This window comes from Pinus tabuliformis, chromosome 3_1 (genome assembly GCF_031772625.1).
Source record: "Pinus tabuliformis cultivar Carrire ecotype Pingquan chromosome 3_1, CPIR1, whole genome shotgun sequence".
Lineage (NCBI taxonomy): Eukaryota > Viridiplantae > Streptophyta > Pinopsida > Pinales > Pinaceae > Pinus > Pinus tabuliformis.
Genome location: NC_142301.1, coordinates 12,616,378 through 12,637,623, shown reverse-complemented (window position 1 = coordinate 12,637,623; position 21,246 = coordinate 12,616,378). Strand labels below are relative to the sequence as shown.

The following is a 21,246-nucleotide window of genomic DNA, read 5'->3' as shown; positions in this document are numbered from 1 at the left end:
TTTCAATCTTGATTGGTGGCCAAGTTTCATACTTGTAGAAGGCTGGCGTAAACATTTATTAGAGGTTGAATAGTAGTCCTATTAAAAATTGAGTTCTAGACTTGTATAAGGTAGAGTTGCAGACGTGTTTAAAGCCCAAGTTATTGACCAAATTTGTGTGTTGGAGCCTAATTCTATGTGTTGAGGGGGGTCAAGTTAAGGAATGGAAAGAAAACTATCGGTTTGATAAAAATTGCATATCCTTGTAGTGTTAAAGGTGAAACAAACCTTAGAATGTGTGAAAAATGGTGACCATACTTAAGCCTTATCCAAGGACAAGCCAAAGCATAGGGGAAGGATTTGTATTGAAGGAAGGGTAGACCTAAGAGTCACCCTACACTCTTATCAATTTGGGTTTTTATTTTTGGGAACTACATTGTTGGAGGGAAATGAGATTAGCTTAATTAGTAACAACAAGAAGGTGGGCTAGGCCTAAGGTAAGACCTATATTAGAGACCTATGATAGAAAGTGTTTAATAGGTTTAGGCCATAGTCCTAGTTGTGGACAAAAAGGGATAGTTTAAAAGTAAAAGTATAGTGAGCTATAGTGGAAAATGTACAATGACATGGCAAAACCAATGGTGAAAATTGTAGACTATTGACAACAAGGTGAGCTTTATTAGGGGTCATGTTGCAAAAGATGAGCTAAGGAAAATTGAAGGCAATTAAAGTGTAGGAAAGGTGGTTGTGATCAAGTTTGAAGGTGAAAACCTAAGGGATGCATGATTAGATGACTATCTTATGAATTCTAGAGGACCTTGACGCAGAGATGCAAATAAATAAGGTCAAGGGTATAACTAATATAGGAAGAAGACCTAGGAGTATCCTTAAGTAAAAATTGAGTGGATCTAAGGAGCGAATTGAGAAGAGTGCATACCATAGACAAGATCTAGAAGAGTACAAAATAGTATGACGAAGTAAAGGCCATATTGAAGCAAAAACTTAAGCACCAAGTTGTAGGGATATTCAATGAGCATCTCAAGGACTAAGAGTGCAGATCATAATTCAATATTTGTTGAGTTGGTTCTCAATAAGGCGATTGGGGTCTCTTGTAGGTTGATGCCTACAAATAAATTTCTAAGTAGGATGAGGCTGCCCAAGGGCCCAAGGGGCCTCGTCCTAGGGCATATGAAGCCCATAGACCCAGGGTCGAGGCCCCTAGAGTCCCTGGGCAGGTCTTGGCCGATTCTCAGAATTGGTTGAGCCCTGTCCGGAGGCCTGAGGGGCCTCGACCATGGGTGGGTGGAAATCGCACTCGCCCTAAGCTGAGGCCCCTTGGGCCCCTTGGTGGGGCTTGTCTGATTCTCGGAATTGACCGAGCCCTACCCAGGGGCCTCGATCCTGGGCAGGTGGGCTCACAAGAGCTCCACCCACAAGGGTCGAGGCCCCTCAGGCCCTTAGGCGAGGCTCGGTCGATTCCGAGAATCATTTGAGCCCTACCCAGGGGCCCGAGGGTCCTCAACCCTAGGTGGTGCTCGACCGATTCCACCCACCCAGGGCCGAGGCCCCTTGGGTCCCTGGGCAGGGCTCGGTCGAGTCCCCTCGGCCCCTTGGGTGGGGCTCGACAGATTCTGAGAATCAGTCGAGCCCCGCCCAGGGGCCTGAGGGGTCTCGACCCTGGGCATATGGGCTCCATATGCCTAGGGCTGAGGCCCCTCAGGCCCTTGGGTACGGTTTGGTTGATTTCGAGAATCAACCGAGTCTTATCTAGGGGCCCAAGTGGCCACAATTTTTTATTTTTATTTTTTTTAAATGTTTCTTAATTTTTTTATAGTGTTAATTTTTTTATTAAAATTTTTAAATATATTTTTGTTTAGGTCTTTTTTTTTCTTTTTAATTGTTTCAAATGTTGATATCAGTCTTTCGAATTAATCACATCATAAGGACAATGTGATTAATCTGAAAGACTGATATCTACATTATGGATCACAAAAATCTTAGATCTAACATGTTTTAAATGTCATTTTATAATGTTTTTTCTTTAAAAATTTTTATTTTTTATTTTTTTACAATTATTTTTAATAGTTTTTATAATTTTATAATTTTTATTTTTTTAAATGTATTTTTTGCTACTTCAATATTTTTTATTTTTTATTTTAATTTTTTTATATTTATGTTTTTATTTTTAATGGTTTTTTTTATTAGATCTTAGGCTTTTGTGATCCATATTGTAAACAATAATATTTTTCGGATTAATCACATCATTATTATTTTGTTGACGTTTTGAACCAACTAATGTGGTTCATGCTCAAAGATAAAGGTTTTTTAATTGCACTTTATTTTATTTTATTATGGTTATTTTTACTTTAATTTTTATGAATACATTTTTTTTTTTTGAATTTTTTTTTCAACTATAATCATTTTTTATATAAAATTCATAAATTTTGTTATTTTTCAAAAAAAAATTATTTACTTTTTCCATAAAAATCTTTTATTTTACATGTCAATTTTAGCGAAAATTTTCTCAAATACGTATTTTTTTAAATTATATTTATAAGGAAAATGTGTATTTATTGTCGAGTTTTCAAAATTATAATTTTTTAGTGACAATTATTTTATGTGAACAGAAATATTAATTAACAATATATAAATATAAAAAAATCTTAACCTCACCATATTAATTTTATTAATTTTTTTAGCCCCAAGAGTTAGCTCAATCGGTCAAATCAAGTGCCTCGCTAATGGGAGGTCACAGGGTCGAATCCCGAAAGCTCTTGGGGTTAGGTCAGTAAATAGGCCGAGGGGTGTTGATGCCTTCGGGTGCGTCCACTCAGTGTTGAACAACCCTGGATGTAGCGGCTACCCATTGACCCGGGTATCCGTGAACCAGAAGTGAAAAAAATAAAAAAAATTATTAATTTTTTTAAACTTTGCCAAAAAAAATTATTATGAAAAAACATTGCAAAGGAAAACAAAAAACAAAAAATTGGAAAACCCTTAAAAAAACAAATATCTTAGGATGAAATACCTGAAAGGTGAATAAGACAACTTGAAAAACGGTTAAATAATCAACATTTAAAAAAGCAATTATGTATATTTAGGATATAACAAAATTTGAAGTGTTAAAAATATGCCTTAAAAAATTGTTGATGTTTTTCAAAATCCGCATGAAAACTATTAACATTTAAAAAAAAATATCCACAATTAATACATTCGAAATTTAAAGTGTTAAAGTAAACCCTATAAAATAAGTGGTTGATGATGCATCAACACTTTTCAAAATGAGCATGAAAATCACCAACATTTAAAAAAAATTGTTCATATTTGATATATAAAAAAAAAAAAGTGCCAAAACTATGCTCCAAAAGAAAAAGTGTATTCTGAATCAACGCTTTTCAAAATCAGTTGATTTTTTGGCTACCTCGAAAAAACAGGTAATCATATCAGTTCTTGTTTCAAAGTTTACATTGTTACCTGTGAAGCAAAACCACTTCGATATGAGTTAAAAGGTGCGAGAACATTGAAGAATAAACATACAAGAGTGATGAATCATTGTGTGTTGAGCAGCCTATATCTATGATAAAGTTTCCAAAAATAAAATTTAGCTAGTGCGTACATCCAATAACTTTGTTAAACCCGTGTGTAAGATCAGCAAGACTATCTTTCATGCGTTGCTGATTAAGGACCTTGATAAATTGTAGTGTGGTCATTTGTGTCAACACGTGGTTAAGAATATTACATGACTAATTTAAGGTGAGTATGGTAAACTTATTTGAGTGCCCCAATCAAGGGTAATGCCAAAATTTTAAAAGCGCAACTGAGGACTGGATCTCACCATCTTAGATGCGAAACAGGTAGATGGATAATCCCCAAGGAAGACTGTGAAGAAAGAATTTGTATGTTTGCAGGACAGGAGCGGTTGAAACCTAGTGACACTTCATCATGGAATGTTCGACTTATGAGGACATTTGTAATCAGTTTGAAAGTGGTCTAAAGGTGGACAGTTTGAGCACGGTGTTTGAGGAAGCAAGGCTTCACAAAACTATGAATTTCTTGATCAAAATTCACAACAAAAAGTTTGTTCTAGAGGGAAACTTCAGAGTGTGATGTCTTGTATGATGTGAAGTTTGGGTCCCTTAGACTATTGGTTCTTGTGGACGTCACTAAAATATATCTAGTCTAATCTAATATTTCATAATGTTATATGGCTTGGTTAGTGTGGTCCCCGCTTTGAAACCAACCATGAGGGGAACTTCCTTTTTAAATTTATGTTATGTCAATTTATGTGAATGTCCAATTATAGCACTGTTGCCAAAAATTACAAATTTGTAGAAGCACATCTGGTGTCCAATTATAATATTATTACTAGAAATGACATATTTGTAGAAGAATATCTTAAGATGAATAAATTGTAGAACAACTAACTCATTATTTGGGTCCACATGTTTTCTTTTGATATCTTGGACCAATATTTTCCCAAAATGGAATTTGAAAGAAGCATAACAATTGGGTTTTGAAGGTGGATGCTCTAGGAGATGCATATAATCAATTTTGCATAAAATTTTGATACAGTTACAGAGGCGGTGCTTGACAACTAAATTGTGAGCGTTGATAAGGTTATATATGTTTCTAGGATTTGGTAGTTTTCTTGCATAGTATTGGCGTTGAATGAATGAGCTAGTGACTAACATATTGTTGAGGGTGTTGGTTCAAAGATCATTTGGGCCAAAAAGTGTTGCTATCATTGATGAAATGAGACACTGCTAGGAATTGACATTAATGGTATTGTTGAGTAGTGAGCTTGTGTTGGGAGTTAGAGTTTACACTAACTAGGGTTTGATGTGTAGATTGGGCAGAGACAGAATTGTTGATGTTGACAAATAGCGCTTGACATGTAGATTGAGTAGAGGCAGAGTTGATTGATAGAGAGTGTATAGCAATTTCTTGTATTGCAATTTCTTTGTATTGATTTTGATTACAAGGGAATACAGTTTGAAAATTGTGAAACGAGGTCCATTGGCTGATCAAGGTAGAAAGGTGGTGCTAGGGCAGTTTAGAGCATTCATAGGGCATTGGAGCATCCTTTCGGTTGCAGCTCGTAAACAGGGTGTTGGAGCATCTTTCAGGTTAGAGCCTATAAACTAGGGTGTTGGAGCATCTTTCAGGTTAGAGCCTATAAACTAGGGCGTTGGAGCATCTTTATAGTTGCAATTGGTAAACATGGCATTGGAGTGTCCTATAGGTTGGATGTTGTAAACCGGGGGGTTGGAACCTCCCTTGGTTGGAGCTAAAATATTGATGTACATTTTATTAAAAGCAAATATTAAGAAGCGTTCCGTAGTTCTTGTCCAAGAAGGGTTTCCACCTAAAAATATTTGTTGTCCACTATCTTGATATTTTCACATTGTTGAATGATGTTTATTGTTGATTTATGTTACATATGATGATAATGTTATTTAATTCTTCGTGAAGTTAAAAATTTACTAATTAAAGAGAAATACAGATTCACCCTATCTGGGTATTTCCAACATTAAAACCTACAATAGAGATGTTGTAATGTCTTGTTTAAACTTTTTGACTCGGTAAAAAAAAAAAAAAAAAAAAAAAATTAATAATGATAATTAAACCAGTCTAGATCCATCTTAACTTTGGATCAACCAAATGTGGAGAGGGATGAGATATGTTGAGGTGCAAAGCTCTTTTAGACTGAAAATAGATTTGATCCCTCTGCATACTTGGTAGATCGGAAGCTAAGATGGATCTAGGTTAGTTTAACTATAAACGTGTTTTAACAATTTTAAATATAAAACTTCTTATCTATCAACACATAAATTGTAGAACAATTAATGATAAAATGTATTGTTAAAATACTCCTTGTATAAAGATTACAAATTCCAAACTTATTTAAAAAAAAAAAAATTAATATAAACAATAATATAAACGTACATTAATTATTAATATGAATTAATAATAACACAAACTTGCAACATATAGATGTATTAAATGAAATAAAATAAACAAAACAAACCTACATTAATAATATGTATAAAATAAAATAGAGCAAACAAACTTTTGTCCATCAATAAGAAGTTTAGTTTCTTGAAGATAATACCCTAATATGAGGTTTTTTTTCACCATTATTTTCAGTATTCTATAATAGTGTGAATGGATAGAATGAACTTGATGGAATAAAAGTAAAGAGGAATCTGACGGTACCAAGTTAGACCCGTCCACGATGTGTTTAAAAGTAAAGAGGAATCTTTACTTTTCTCCATCAATAAGAGTAGTTTAGTTTCTTGAACGTAATACCCTAATATGAGGTTCTTTCAAACATCATTTTCAGTATTCTATAATAGTGTAAATGGATAGAATGAACTTGATGGAATAAAAGTAAAGAGGAATCTGACGGTACCAATCTAGAGCCGTCCACGATGTGTTTGGAAGTCCGGTGCATGCCCCGGAATCTTCGTTTTCTTTGGAATTTAGCCATGAAGATTTTCAACCTAACGCAAATTATAAAACTCAGACTCACCATTTCAAGAAATCCAGAGAAAATTGAGGAAGAAATATGAAAAGTCCAAAACGTTCAGAGTAGGCGGATTGAGATGTAAGAATTGGGTCAAGTGTGATGCGTGTTTGAAGGACCCTAACGTAATTGACGTGACTACCTGCTACCTGCTCCAAAAGAAAATTGAGGAAGAAATATGAGAAGTCCAAAGCGTTTAGACTACGTTTGCTTCTATTCATGTTGAAACACTAAAAGGTTACAAGAATAATATGCCTGTATAATAATTTGTTGGAGTCGTTTTGTTGTCATATCCAGAATCTGATTTTGTGCTTTCATATTTTCTTGGCTTTGTGTTTTCTTCCACTCCTGTTGAAACACTAAAAGGTTGTCCAATTGTGATAGAGAAGTGTAGGTTGTATTTATAATCTAACAACCAGACAATTCCTCAATTATACCGTGTTTGGACCCAATGTTAATGCTCTTTTTGATAATCTCTCCACATAATTGTTGAATTCCCTGTAAATATGTTGGAATTGAATATCTTGGAAGTGACCTCTGAATTCGTTGTTTCCAAGTAGCCAAACATTTTAAATGGGTACTATTAAGTACCGCTTATTGGGTTTTATCAGCATGGCCGGACTATTTGAACTCAGGGTAGCCAAACATTTTAAATGGGTACTATTAAGTACCGCTTATTGGGTTTTATCAGCATGGTCGGACTATTTAAACTCAGGACCTAGCTTGAGTTGTCATAACCACCAGGATAGCAAATATGGGCCTTCTTTAAAAAAATTGGACCATTTCTCCATTTGTGTGTGTCATCCTTGCGAGGGCCATGCTAATCTTCTTTATATCGTTCAGGATAGCAAATATGGGCCTTCTTTAGAAAAATTGGACCATTTCTCAATTTGTGTGTGTCATCCTTGCCCAAGGGCCATGCTAATCTTCTTTGTATCGTTCCAATTTTATCGGATGTCTTTGAAGATATGAACTCATTCCAATTTTATCGAATGTCTTTGAAGATATGAACTCATTCGCGTTGCGCTTTGCTACTTGGATAAATTATAATAATTCACCAAATATTGCCCCCAACCCCCACTTAAAAGGGACGTGGAGTGTAGGAAAATATTGGGTAAATTATTGTTCCAATATATCTTGGTTTATTTTAATCAAAATTTGTTATGAGGGTGGGTTCAGAAAATAATGAATAAATTATTATAATTTAACCAATATTTCTCTCACTCTCACTCTCACCCCATATTAATAAATATAGATTAAGTTATATGATGATCCTCACCCACCCTCATCAAGGTGAGGGTGGGGCTGGAGGCAATGTTGGATATATTATTATCATTTACCCAAGTATAAATATCCAAAGGTCAAAGCAAAGATAATGAAAAAATGATCGACGAGGTCATATAAGTTAAATCTATATTTATCAATCTAGATCCATTTTTAACTCTAAATCTATCAAATGTCGAGAGGAATCAAATCTCTTTTCACTCTAATAGAGGTTTGTACTTCAAGATATTTAATCCCTCTCAAGAGAGGTTTGTACCTCAATATATTTAATCCCTCTCAAGAGTTGGTAGATCTAGAGTTAAGATGGATCTAGACTTGTTTTGAAATAAAGATGAGTTTAATAAAGACTTTTCATATGTCATTTTAATATCTAATTTTGACTATCACTTTAAAATACATCACATTTTCCTAATTATTAAAAATATTAATCTATTTTCATACAACACTTTAATATCTAATTTAACTATAATTTTAAAATAAAATAAATTTTCATTATTATTAATAATATTTTTATATTAAAATTTAACTTTTCGGATGCCCTTATTATGTGATAATGGATATAATTTAATTTATTATTTGAAATGATGTTGAATTTTATTTGTACAGTTCACCGCAACACGTACTTTTCACCGACCCGAAGATCTCTCCCAAATAAAAGACCACGTAAACCATTTCGGACAAGTGCAATCACGCGGAAAAAAAAATGAAGAACCCATCATTAAGTTGAAAATATTACATAAATATTTCAATATATCTATTGTTCGACTCGTGCTATGTACTCATACCAAATTATAATCTTTACGAGTTGTTTATATACGATTTTTTTGGAGATTCTGGTGTCAGAATCCGGTAGAAAAAATCGAGGTTAAATCTTGATTTGTATTATTTAAAATGGTTTTTTAACTGCATAATTGGATTCAGCACCCTAAAAAACCTCTGAGACTCTTTGATTGTGAAGAAACTAGCTATCAAACTTGCGATTCCAATAAATTGCTGTCAGATTTTTACTGAAAAACCCACCGGAAAAGCTTCCAAAAAATTACATTATAGACAACTCCTAATCTTTAAACCACCTTGCAAATAAAAATAAAGAAAACGTGTGGAATAAATTACATGTGAAGTAGTCACTATAAAGAACAAAATACAAATGGACGCATACTTAAATTCCAATTTCCAAGGTTACCCCACGTTTTGCTCAAAAAAATTCACAAGTAACCCCAAAATATGGGAAATTAAAGATTGTGAAAAAAGAACCATGAGAAGATCTCTTTATTTTTAAATAGTGAAACCATAAATAAAGAATACAAAAGATTGAATTTCACAAATCCACAATAATTTGATTTATAGAAAGGATATAATAGGTCACAAAACATATACTAACCAAAGAGTATTTGCAATACATCTCACTAAAATCGACAGCCCAGGAATGGGATCAATGAGGCAATAATGGAAACAAAAAGGGAGGGAACGAAGGGCATTGAAGCAGTGCCTGTGTCCATTTTCAGAGTGGGAGATGATGCCATTACTTCGGTTGCTCCCACCTCAACCATTACCATTATGAAAATGAATAAGAAAGCTACAAATGCATACTTGCTTGTCTTTGTCATTTTTCTCACACTTGCAACACGGAGTTCTAAAAAGTCTAAATCCTAAACACAACCTTTGTCAAAGAAATGTGAAACTTTCTTCTTATACAATTTGCAATAACCTACGTAGTCCGTTCACAAAATACCGAGTTGGCTTACACCAATCTTTTTAATTTCAAACATCCTTAAACTACCTGCATTTTGTGGGGTTTCAATCTAAATTCAATTTTGGCCATGGAAGATGACAGGGTCTGCAACCAACATGGGGTATCTCCCGAGTTGCTTGAATTTTGATATCACAGAGGTTGTTTTGTCTTAGGGGTCCATTAGCTCCATAGTTAGGTCGTGTATCAACTCTAAGCACTATTATGGGGTATCTCCCGAGTTGGTTGAATTTTGATATCACAGAGGTTGTTTTGTCTTAGGGGTCCATTAGCTCCATAGTTAGGTCGTGTATCAACTCTAAGCACTATTATTCTCTTTGGAATGCCCTGTGTTTGCACTTGGCTTCTACCCTGACCAAATCTTTCTCTTTGGAAAAAAAAAAGGGAAAATTCATTAGAATTTTATGTCTTTAAATAGGATACATTAGAGAAGAATATTATGGGAAAAACCATGGGTTGAGAATACCATGGGAAAAACCATGGATTGTCAAAACCTAGAGTATGAACACTGCTAATGTTTACATGACATCACAACATCTCTTCCATTCTAGGATGGAGAGCGCCTCTCAACACACTTATTACTTTTTATTTTATTTTATTTTATTATTTTTTTTATGTAATTTGACCAAGTCAAAATGTTTAACAATGTAAACTTTGAAACAGGCACTATACTCTTGTTTCGTAGAGATAGCAAAAAAGTGACCCAATTTTGAAAATGGGTGATGTAGAACACACATGTTTTTTTTAGAGCATAGGTTTTGGCATTTTAAATTTTTTTTATGTACATTGCGTTTTAGAATGGTAATGATTTTCATGCGGATTTAAAAAAGTGGTAATTTTGCATGAGGCCATTTTTTTAAAAGACCTATTTTTTGACTTTAAATTTTATAATCTATGAAATGTAAATAATTATTTTCTAAATTTAATAATTTTTGAAGTGGTCTTCTTCTTCATATTTTCTTGTTTTTATTTATTTATTTATTTTGTGGTGAGGTTTTTATTGTTTTGCATATTTAAAGAAGAAGGTCGATATTTTGACTTTTCGATATTCTACATATTTATACATCGTTAATTAATTTTTCAATCCACATGAAATAATTGTCTCTAAAAAACAATAATTTTTAACAATTGACATAAAAATAACCATTTTTAACATAAATATAACTAAAAAACTACATGTTTTGATAATTTTTTGTAATTTTTTTGCTAGAAATGAATGCCAAAATCACAAATTTTATAGGAAAATTTTAACTAAAAATGGTTAAATAATAGATTTTTTTATGAATTTCATGTCAAAAAAATAATAATAATCACTGTTTTTTTCAAAAAATAATGATTAACATAAAAATTAATGCGAAAATCATATAATACAAATATTGAACGCATAACAACCTTAATTGAGTGTGTATTTTTCTCATAAAATGTCAAAGTCAAAACATTACAAGTATAACTAATTAAGAGTTACAAAAAATTGTCGGACGCCTAATCCTCTATGGGTTAGTGTGGAAGCCGAATAGACTAAGGAAGTCCAAAAGACCTTGGGATGTGGAACCCAACAGTCACACAATGTACTATAAATGTATATCATTTGTTAATAATAAATGTACTCTTCTGATTATCATTCATATTTTGTTGTTGCCCATGTGTGTTTAACAAGGTATCAGAGCAGACGATATCCTACCCCGCTCATATTTGAGCCACTGTTTTTTGTGGTCTTTCTCAGTGTGTTTGTCGGACCTGAGCATTGTCTAAAATATTCCAGAATCAGTCAGAGCGCGGGTCTCAAATTAGTTAGTGTAACTCCTGTCAGATTTCTCTGCCATATTTTCTCTGTCCTCCGCGTTAGTTTTATTGAATGGTGTCTTTAATAATTAGTGGGGTTTGGATGTGAGTTTCTGCTGAATTAAGGGTTTAGATTATTTGAAGGGAAGATCGATGGTATTAAGAAATTGCAAGAATGAAAGAATGGGGTCAAGAATAGGTATGAGGCCTCACTAATTTGATAGTTGAAGAAGTTTGAATCATGGTTTGTCAATTTGGCCCTAAGTAGGCAAGGCAGCATGGAAAGAGGTGACCCCCTTGGAAGAGTTCTAAAGGGGAAGGCCACATAAGGCCTTATATAAAAATCTAAATCCAAGGACCTCCCTCATAAAAAGAGCTAGACGTGTATTTAAAGAATGTAGACAACGACCCATCTAAATCTTAATAAAGACAATAGAACATCCCTTGAATATCATAATAAATGGGGCATCTATAGATGAGGTGATCCTCTAATTCTATCTTGTGTATATGGAAAAGCTAACAAATGTTACTGAGAATAGGAAGATCATGATGATTAGTTTCAACTTGATGCCAATGTAAACCCACTTTGAACGCACCAAGGAGAAACTTAAGGGCATCATTCAGTGCTCTTTGTGCGTATGTGGTTAAACAAAAAGGCCCTCTCTCATTTGCATGAAGTGTTTCTAATACAGATCCATGTTAGAGTCGAGGCCCTGAAAAGATGAAGTCCAAGTACATTGAATGTATTGCTTATAAATAACCTCTCTAACACCCTTACACAAACATACAATGATGTGATTTACATTGGAGGTGTAAATCACTTGAATTGTGTTACAACTTTAATCGCTCCCCCACAAAAATGTGTCATGTTTTCTTGTGATGATACATCAATCCTATTAGAGAACAACCTCACGATGTAAAAGGAATTTAAACATGACATAACTTTAATAGTGCCCCACATTCACCCCCTAGCTCACCACTCATGGATAATGTGAGGCTATTTCAAGCATTGATGCAGATAATATAATTTTATTCTCTTATGTATAGTATTTTACATTGACACAATTGAGTTTGTTTAGCAAACAAAATATTTGTAGAGGGTTCACTCCTTGTGCTTTAGGGATAGACATGCCTTGCCTTTATGAGTGATCTATTCATTTCCAACTCCTTATGTGAGAGAGCACTACAAGCTCCATCTCAACATGAAGTGTAGATATTTTGAGCAATTCAAATCAAGGTTTTGCAAATTATCCAATTGTTCTACATTTGGTATACATGGTAATAATGGGATTACCCACAAACACATATCCTCAAGACCAATACCTAGTTCTCTAAAAATCACTTTGGCGAGGCACTTGCAATAAGAAATCCACAGAGACAACTTTAGAAAGATTGTAGAAATTTCAGAATGATTCAAAAGTACATAGACCTTTGTCTTTGTTAGAATGGATAAGGAGGCAAAATTAAACTTTTCAAAATGGATCAATTAAGTGGAAAGCATATAAGATACTAGCTTCTCTCTAGTAGGAAACTAAACTGTGTGGAAAACATTGGTACCATCTTTTCTTCTATTTGGAAATTGGACTATGTGGAAGACATGTAATGAGGTAGATGGTTATCATGGGAGTTGACTTTTGGGTTCTAAGTCGTAATTTCTATAGACTTCCAAATGAGCTCATTGTTTATTTTCAAGGTGTATATTTTTTTCCTTCAACTTGGATTGTTGATGAATTAATACATCCTTATGGTACCATGACTAGATGACTTCTAATGTGTTGGGACTAGAAGGCTTCACATTAGACAATGGAATTATTACATTAGAAGGCTTATCAAGAGTCATGTTGGAGTAGGAGAAGAATAGGATGAGTTTATTTGCTTCAAAAATCCTACATTTGAGAACCAAACAATGTGAGTAGGATACAAAGAAATGTTTTCAAATGAAATTCAAGGCGAGTCAAATCAGGGTGGAAATCTCTTTGGAATACCATAACCCCTTTGAAGACTTGGATATTTGTACGGTTGGCACTAAAACACATGATTTTGACCTAGGAGGCTTTTTAAAGAAAGAGTTGGCAAGGGTTGGGACAATGTGTTTTATGTCGATAATCCAAGAAAAATATTACACATTTCTTATAAACTACCCATATATGAGGATTTGTTTGTCACAGTTGCGAGCTTTAGCATGTTGTAAAAATATCTAGCAAGGAGAAAGTATTGAAGATTTTATAAAGTTTTTGTATGATATTAAACAGTTAAATCCCTTCAGGAGACCACCATTCATTGTTCCTTGGGGAATTTGGCTATCCTTTAATTATAGTGTCTCATGTATATGGAAAAGCTATCAGATGTTATATTTAAGAAGAGGAGGGTTATTATGATTAGTTTCAACTCGACGCAAATGTAAACCCACTTTGAACGCACCAAGGGGGATCTGAAGGGTAGCATCTGGTGCTCTTGTGCGTATGTGGTTAAACGAAAATCCCCCCTTTCATTTGCATGAAGTGTTCCTGGTACAAATCCATGTTAGAGTCGAGGCCCTGAAAAGATGAAGTCTAATTACATTGAATGTATTGTCTATAAATAACCTCTCTAACAACCTGACATAAACATACAATGATTTCATTTACATTGGAGGTGTAAATCACTTGAATTGTGTTACAACTTTAAATGCTCCCCCACAAAAATGTGTCATGCTTCCTTGTGATGATGCTTCAACCCTATTGAAGAATAGCCTCACAATGTAAAAGGAATTTAAACATGATGTAACTTTAATAGTGCCCCACATTCACCCTCTCGCTCACCACTCATGGCTAATTTAAGGTTATTTCAAGCATTGATGTGGATAATATCATTTTATTTTCTCTTATGTATATTATTCTATATTGACACAATTGAGTTTAGAGGTTAAGGACTTAAGATTTAGGGGATTTAGGTGTTTAGGTGGTGAAGGGTTAGGGGTTAAAAGGGTCACAGGTTAAGAGGATAAGGAGTTATGGCTTAGGAGTTGGTTCATGGATTATAGGTTAGGGGTTAGTGTCTTAAGATTTAATGAGTCAAGGGGTTTATGGGTTATGAGTTGTGAGTGTAGGGGTTAAGGGATTATGGATTTAAGGTCAAGGGGATAGAGAATTTGGTGGCTATGGTTTAATGGCTTATGGTTTGTGATAATTGGACTCCTAATCCCCTTATCACCACTATTGGGGGTTACCCTATCAATTTCTCTTGCTACCTTCCCTCTAGGTCCCCTAGACCCTATGAAATTAAGTCCTAAGCCCCCTTCTCATTCTCTAATGTTAGGATTATAGATCTTAGTAAACCATGCATTTACCTTTGATCTCTAGCATCCATGCTACCCTTGTGTCCCCTTGCCCTGTTCAATACACCATAACGTACCCCCCCACAACCTTTTTGGCCATACCATTCCACTTTTCCTGATGTTATGAACCCCCAAATTTGGTCCCAATGGCCCTACAACTACACCCTTGGCCCCCCTTGGCTAAGGGATTAAACACATTAAGGGTTATGGGTTGTGATAAGGGAGCCCCTAATCCCCTTATCACAACTAGAAATAGGATCATGAACACCATAAATATCTACTGGAGGTGTTGTGATGAAAGCAATAATGAATACAAAAGTTGTGGTCAATAGGATAGGGATCATCAAGATGTTAAAACATCCAATGTAAATATGGTTTTCAATGCTAGTGATCTAGTCACATAAAATACCCCATAAATTTGTTCTTTGGGACACCCCTAGGATTCAATTTAATCCAAACCAAGAGGATTCGTTGCTGAGGTGACAATGGCAACAACCTTGAGTTGACGCACAATGACACTTTGTGAGACTTACACAACTAGGGTGTCGGTTTCGTCATCAACAAGAGGAACAATTGACAAGTGGCAAACATCTCACATTTAGGGTACTTGGTCATAAATCTCGATGCATGTTTTTCCACCGAGGGTACCTTTCACATCTCCCACGGCACAAATTACATATTTGGATGAATTTTGGATAAATTGTCACATTCCACTAGCCTCATGCATGAAGAGGAGCTCCCATCCTTTAAGAAGATTTTGGAGGATTTCATGTCATAGTCAAGGGTCACATGTATAAAAGAAGAACACCATACCTAAGAATAAGAAAATTGGAATTTGTGTCAAGTGTTAGGGAGTGCCATGGAAACATAAGGAGGAACTAGCTCAAAATGCATGCAATTGAATGAATAAGAGTGTGTGATAAGGAGTGTCAGTGAGTTTCAGGTGTGTTAAGGAGGGAGTGAAAAGGTTATATGCTAGGCAGTGCCAAGGCATGCTAGATTTGCAGGGCATGTCAGGGAGTGACAGGGAGTGCCAAAGCATGCTAAGGAATGTAGGGGGTGCTAACACGTGCCACATAGTGCCAAGGGATTGTTAGATGTGCCAGGTGCTATGGCATGTCAAGATGTAAACTATGTTGCTCAGTTGGCTTATGGTCAGAGTTGGACGTGAGCCTTGACTTGGTAACTTGTAACTTGTTAAGTTGGATAAGATGAAATTATACATGAGTAGCCTAAGATGAGTTATAGTCAGTTCTTAGGTGAACAAGGCATAGTCTAGTTGTAGTAACTATAAATTGGTCAAGTTGTTGTACTCGAGGCAAGACTTGGTTGGGTTCCCAAGACCCAACAAAACTAAGGGTAGTTGTGAAGGCATTATAGCTAAGGAGTGCGAGGGAATGCCAAGGAATGAAAAGGCATGCTAACACATGTCAAGCATTGCCAATGCATGTTGAGGAATGTTAGGGAGTGTTCAGGCATCACAAGGGAGAACTAGGTAAAAATACATGGAAATGAACAAATAAGTGTGTGTGCCAAGGAGTGTTAATGAATTCCAGGTGTCTCAAGGAAAAAGTGTGCTAGGAGAAGGTCAGAATAGGAATTGTAGGAGGCAAGCCTATGGTTACAATTATAAGGGGTTGGTCAAAGTAGTTTCAGACAAAGGGAGACTTTGGGTTGGGCACAACACTATTTTTCCACTGACTTGGTTGGGTTCCCAAATCGCAAAAATAGTAAAGCTATCTATGAGGGTATGACAATTAGGGAGTGTCAAGGTGTGCCAAGGAATGCTAGGAAGTACTAACACATGCTAGAAAATTACAAGGCATGTTAGGCATGCTAAGACAAACCAACTGCTATGGATTGCCAAGATGTGTCAGGTGCCAAGGTATGGCACAAATGCATGCTAGGGAGTGTTAGGGCCAAGTGCCAAGGAAACACAAGGGACACTAGTTTCAAATGCATGGAAATGAAGTGGAAGCGAGTTCTAGGTGTGATAAGGAGAGAAGGGCAAGGTATGTTATGCAGTGCCAAGGCATGATAAAGTGCTAGGGAAGCATACTAAGATGTGCCTGCAAGCGCCAAGGTGTGCCAATACATGCTAAGGAGTGTTAGGGAGTGCCAGGGAAACATAAGGGAGAACAAGGTCAAAATGCATGGAAATGAATGAATGAGAGTGTGTGACAGGGAGTATCAGCGAGTTCTAAGTGTGCTAAGGAGAGAGTGACATGGTATGCTAGGTTTCATTAAGTCATGCTAGATTTCTAGGGCGAAATGCAACCAAGATGTGCCAGGTGCCAGGGTGTGTCAACATGTGCTAGGAAGTGTTAGGGAGTGCCACGGAAACACAAGGGAGCACTAGGTCAAATTAATGCATGCAAATGAACAAATAAGAGTTTGTGACAGGAAGTGTCAGTGAGATACAAGTGTGTTGAGGGAGTAACAAGCTATGGTAGGCAGTGCTAAGGCATGCTAGAGGCCATGGAAACATATCAAGATGTGCCAGATGCTAGGGTGTGCCAATGCATGCCAGGGAGTGTTATGAGGTGCCAAGGAAACAAAAGGGATCACTAGTTTCAAATACATGGAAATTAATGAATAAGAGTGTGTGACAGGGAATGTTAGTGAGTTCTAGGTGTGGTAAGGAGGGAGTGACAAGATATGTTAGGTAGTGCCAAGGCAACATGCCAAGATGTGTCAAGTGCCAGGCTATGCCAATGCGTGCCATCAAATTTTAGGGAGTGCCACATAAACACAAGGGAGAAATAGTTCAAAATGCATGGAAATGAATAGATAAGAGTGTGTGATAGGGAGTGTCAATGAGTTCCAAGTGTTCTAAGGAGGGAGTGACAAGGTTATATCCTAGGTAGTGCCAAGGGATGCTAGAGTGCCAGGGTATGTCATGGAGTGCTAGGGTGTTCTAGGGAGTGTTAGGGTGTGCTAGGGAGTGAAAAGCATGCCAAGAAATGTAGGGGATGCTAACACGTGCCACATAGGGCTAAGAGATTGTTAGATGTGCCAGGTGCTATGGCATGTCAAGATGTAAACAATGTTGCTTAGTTGTTTTATGGTCATGGTTGGATGTGAGCCTTGACTTGGTAACTTGTTAAGTGGGATGAGTTGAGATTGGACATGAGTAGCCTAAGATGTGTTATAGGCAGTTCTTAGGTGAACAAGGCATAGTCTAGTTGTAGTAACTATAACTTGGTTAAGTTGTTGTAGTTAAGGTAGGACTTGGTTGGGTTCCCAAGTCTAAAAAAAGTAAGGGTAGTTGTGAGGGCATGATAGTTAAGGAGTGACAGAGCATGCCAAGGAATGGAAAAGTGTGCTAACACATGGTAGACAATGTCAATGGATGTTGAGGAGTGTTAGGGAGTGTCAAGGGAACACAAGGGAGAACTAGGTCAAAATGCTTGGAAATGAACGAATAAGAGTGTGTGCCAAGGAGTGTCAGTGAATTCTAGGTGTCCCAAGGATGAAGTGTTTTAGGAGAAGTTCAAAATATGACTTGTAGGAGGCAAGCCAATGGTTGTGATAAGGCATGGACAAAGCAATTTCATAGAAATGGAGCCTTTGGGTTGGGCACAATATTGTTTTGCTAAGGAATTGGCTAGGTTCCCAAGTCGCAAAAAAAGTAAGGCTATCTATGAGGGCATGAAAACTAGAGAGTGCCAAGGTGTTCTAGGGAATGTACGGTTCCCAAGTCATGGAAAAATGTAATGCTAGCTGTGAGGGCATGACTGCCAAGGTGTGTTAGGGAATGCTAACATGTGCTAGATAGTACAAAGGCATGTCAAACAATTAAGGCATGTCAAGATGTGCAAGCATGTGACAATGAATGCCAAGGATGGTCAAGGCAACAAAAGGGAGGAACAAGTTAAACTACAAGAAAATGAACACATAATAGGGTTAATAAGTCATCAATTTACCTTTTCCATGAGGGGCATGCTAGGTACACCAACACTAGGTGCCAAGTTCCAAGTGCCAGTGCATTTTAAGTGTCAAATATTCCTCCTTTGCTTCTCGTCTACTTTCCAATAATTGATCTCAAATAAATTTAATATTAAACCATGCCAAATCATACCAAGTCATCTCAACGCATGCCAAACATGCTAAGACTTGCCAAGTGCCAACATGTGCCGAGTGTCAATGTGTGTCAAGGAGTGTGATGCATGCTATGAAGTGGCAGAGCATGCCAATGAGTGCTAGGGTGTGCTAGAGAGTGCCAATGCGCGCCAAGGAGTGGTAGGGAGTACTAGGACACACAAGGGAGCACTAGGTCAAAATTCATGGAAGTGAATGAATATGAGGGTGTGTTAGGGAGTGCCAATGAGTGCTAGTTGTCATGCCAAGGAGGGAGTGACAACGTATGCTAAGCATGGGTAAGGCATGCTAGGGAATATCAGGGAATGTCAAGAAGTGCTAGAGTGTGCTAGGTAGTTTTGGGGTGTGCTAACATGTGCCAAATAGAGCCAAGTCACGCCAAGACATGCCAGGTGCTAAGACATGCTAGGTCAATGTGAAAGGTACCAAAGTGTGCCAATATGTGTCAAGGAGTTTCAAGGAAACAAAAGGAATATACAAGCTAAAATGCAAGGAAATGAACACATAAGATGGTTAATAAGTCGAGACTTTATCTTTTTCAAAAGGGGAATGCTAGGCACACTAATAATATGTCCCAATGCATGCCAAGTGCCAATGTGTGCCAAGTGTTAATGTATGCCAATGGAATATTATGCCAAGGTGTTCTAGGGCATGCTAGGGACTACAGGGCATGCCATCACATGCTAGGGGAGTGATATGCTATGCTAGGGCATGACAACATGTGCTTGGGTGTCCTACTCATGGCAAGATGTTCTATGTACAAACATGTTGCAAGACATGTGAGGTGCCAAGGAATGTTAGTGTGTTCCAAAGCATGTTAACGTGTGCCATGAGTGTTGAGGAGTGCTAGGTCTCTCTCATTAATAGAATTGACAGAGTTTGATTATGTATTAAATAATATAGTTCCTATACACACTAGTGGAACTTTATCTAAAGTGAATTTGATATATTAACCAAGCTAAAATGTAAGGAAATGAACACATAAGAGGGTTAATAAGTTAGGACTTTATATTTTTTAAAAGGGGCATGCTAGGCACACTAATAATATGTTCCAATACATTCCAAGTGCCAATGTGTGCCAAGTGCTAATGTTTGTCAATGCAATATTATGCCAAGGTGTTCCAGGGCATGCTAGGGACTACAGGGCATGCCAACACATGATAGGGGAGTGCTATGCTATTCTAGGGCATGCCAACATGTGATTGGGCATCCTACTCATGGCAAGGTTGTATAGGTACAAATATGTTCCAAGACATGCAAGGTGCCAAGGAATGTTAGTGTACTATTCCAAAGCATGTTAAGGGGTGAAATGAGTGTTGAGGAGTGCTAGGTCTCTCTCATCAATAGAATTGGTAGAGCTTGATTATGTATTAAATAATATAGTTCCTATACACACTAGTGGAACTTTATTTAAAGGAAATTTGCTAGATAAAAAACCTAATAGAGATGAATCATGTGTTGACTCATAGGAAAACTATATTCTTATGACTTGAGGGAAATGATACACACTAATTACTTCTTAACAAATTGAATGACTAATATAACCACTATGACCATGGACACATAATGAAAAATACTCCACAACAATGGTCTTGAATCGTTATCTTTTGACAAAAAATATAGTAACAGGTACGTAGCATCATCAAAAACTCATTGGAATGATCAATGATGACGAAATTTTTTGACTGTCACCAAAAGTAACCAAAAAGAGCATTGGTGAGGGTCAATAAAACATCGTAACTAGAAGTGTCACCAAAAAGAGAACTAGTGATGGACCTTTAACGACCCTCACCAAAAGTGTCACCAAAGAGAGAATTAGTGACATGCCCTTAACGACCCTCACCAAAAGTCTCATTGAAAATGGCTTTGGTGACAAACCTTAAAGGACCGTCACTATATACACTTACAACAATGATTTTTTAAAGATTGTCACCATATGCGACATTGGTGATGGACGCTAAATGTCCGTCACAGGAATGAAGCGTCATCAAAAACCCATTGGAATTTTCAATGATGACAAAAATGTATTGACCATCACCAAAAGTAACCAAAAAGATCATTGGTGATGGTTAATAAAAGATCGTCACTAGAAGTGTCACCAAAGAGAGAATTAGTGATGGGCCTTTAACGACCCTCACCAAAAGTGTCACCAAAGAGAGAATTAGTGACGGGCCTTTAACAACCCTCACCAAAAGTGTCATTGAAAATGGATTTGGTGACAAACCTTAAAGGACCATCACTATATACACTTACAACAACTCTTTTTTAAAGACCGTCACCATATGTGACATTGGTGACAGACCTTAAAGGTCAATCACAAGCATGACCCTCACTAATTACCTTTTTTCTTGTAGTGTTGGTTATTTTGGTGCTTATCTTGTTGAGAATGTGTTATAATGGTTGTATCACTGTCCCATCCTTGTGGACTATTCCACATGATACTAGACAGATCTTTCCTTGTTTGTTAGTTGTCACTAATGTCGCACTTGTTGTGGACTATTCCGCTGG

The 21,246-nt window shown here is 36.4% G+C and overlaps 1 non-coding gene and 1 pseudogene across 1 annotated transcript; both read right to left on the bottom strand.

Annotated features, from left to right (window-relative positions):
- Positions 1 to 7,273: 7,273 nt before the first annotated feature.
- LOC149185523 (U6 spliceosomal RNA) lies at positions 7,274 to 7,365 on the bottom strand (annotated as a pseudogene).
- Positions 7,366 to 7,372: 7 nt separating this feature from the next.
- Positions 7,373 to 7,478, bottom strand: LOC149185522 (U6 spliceosomal RNA). The gene has a single exon (XR_016256669.1). It is a non-coding gene; the product is annotated as a U6 spliceosomal RNA (small nuclear RNA).
- Between the last annotated feature and the right edge of the window lie 13,768 nt (positions 7,479 to 21,246).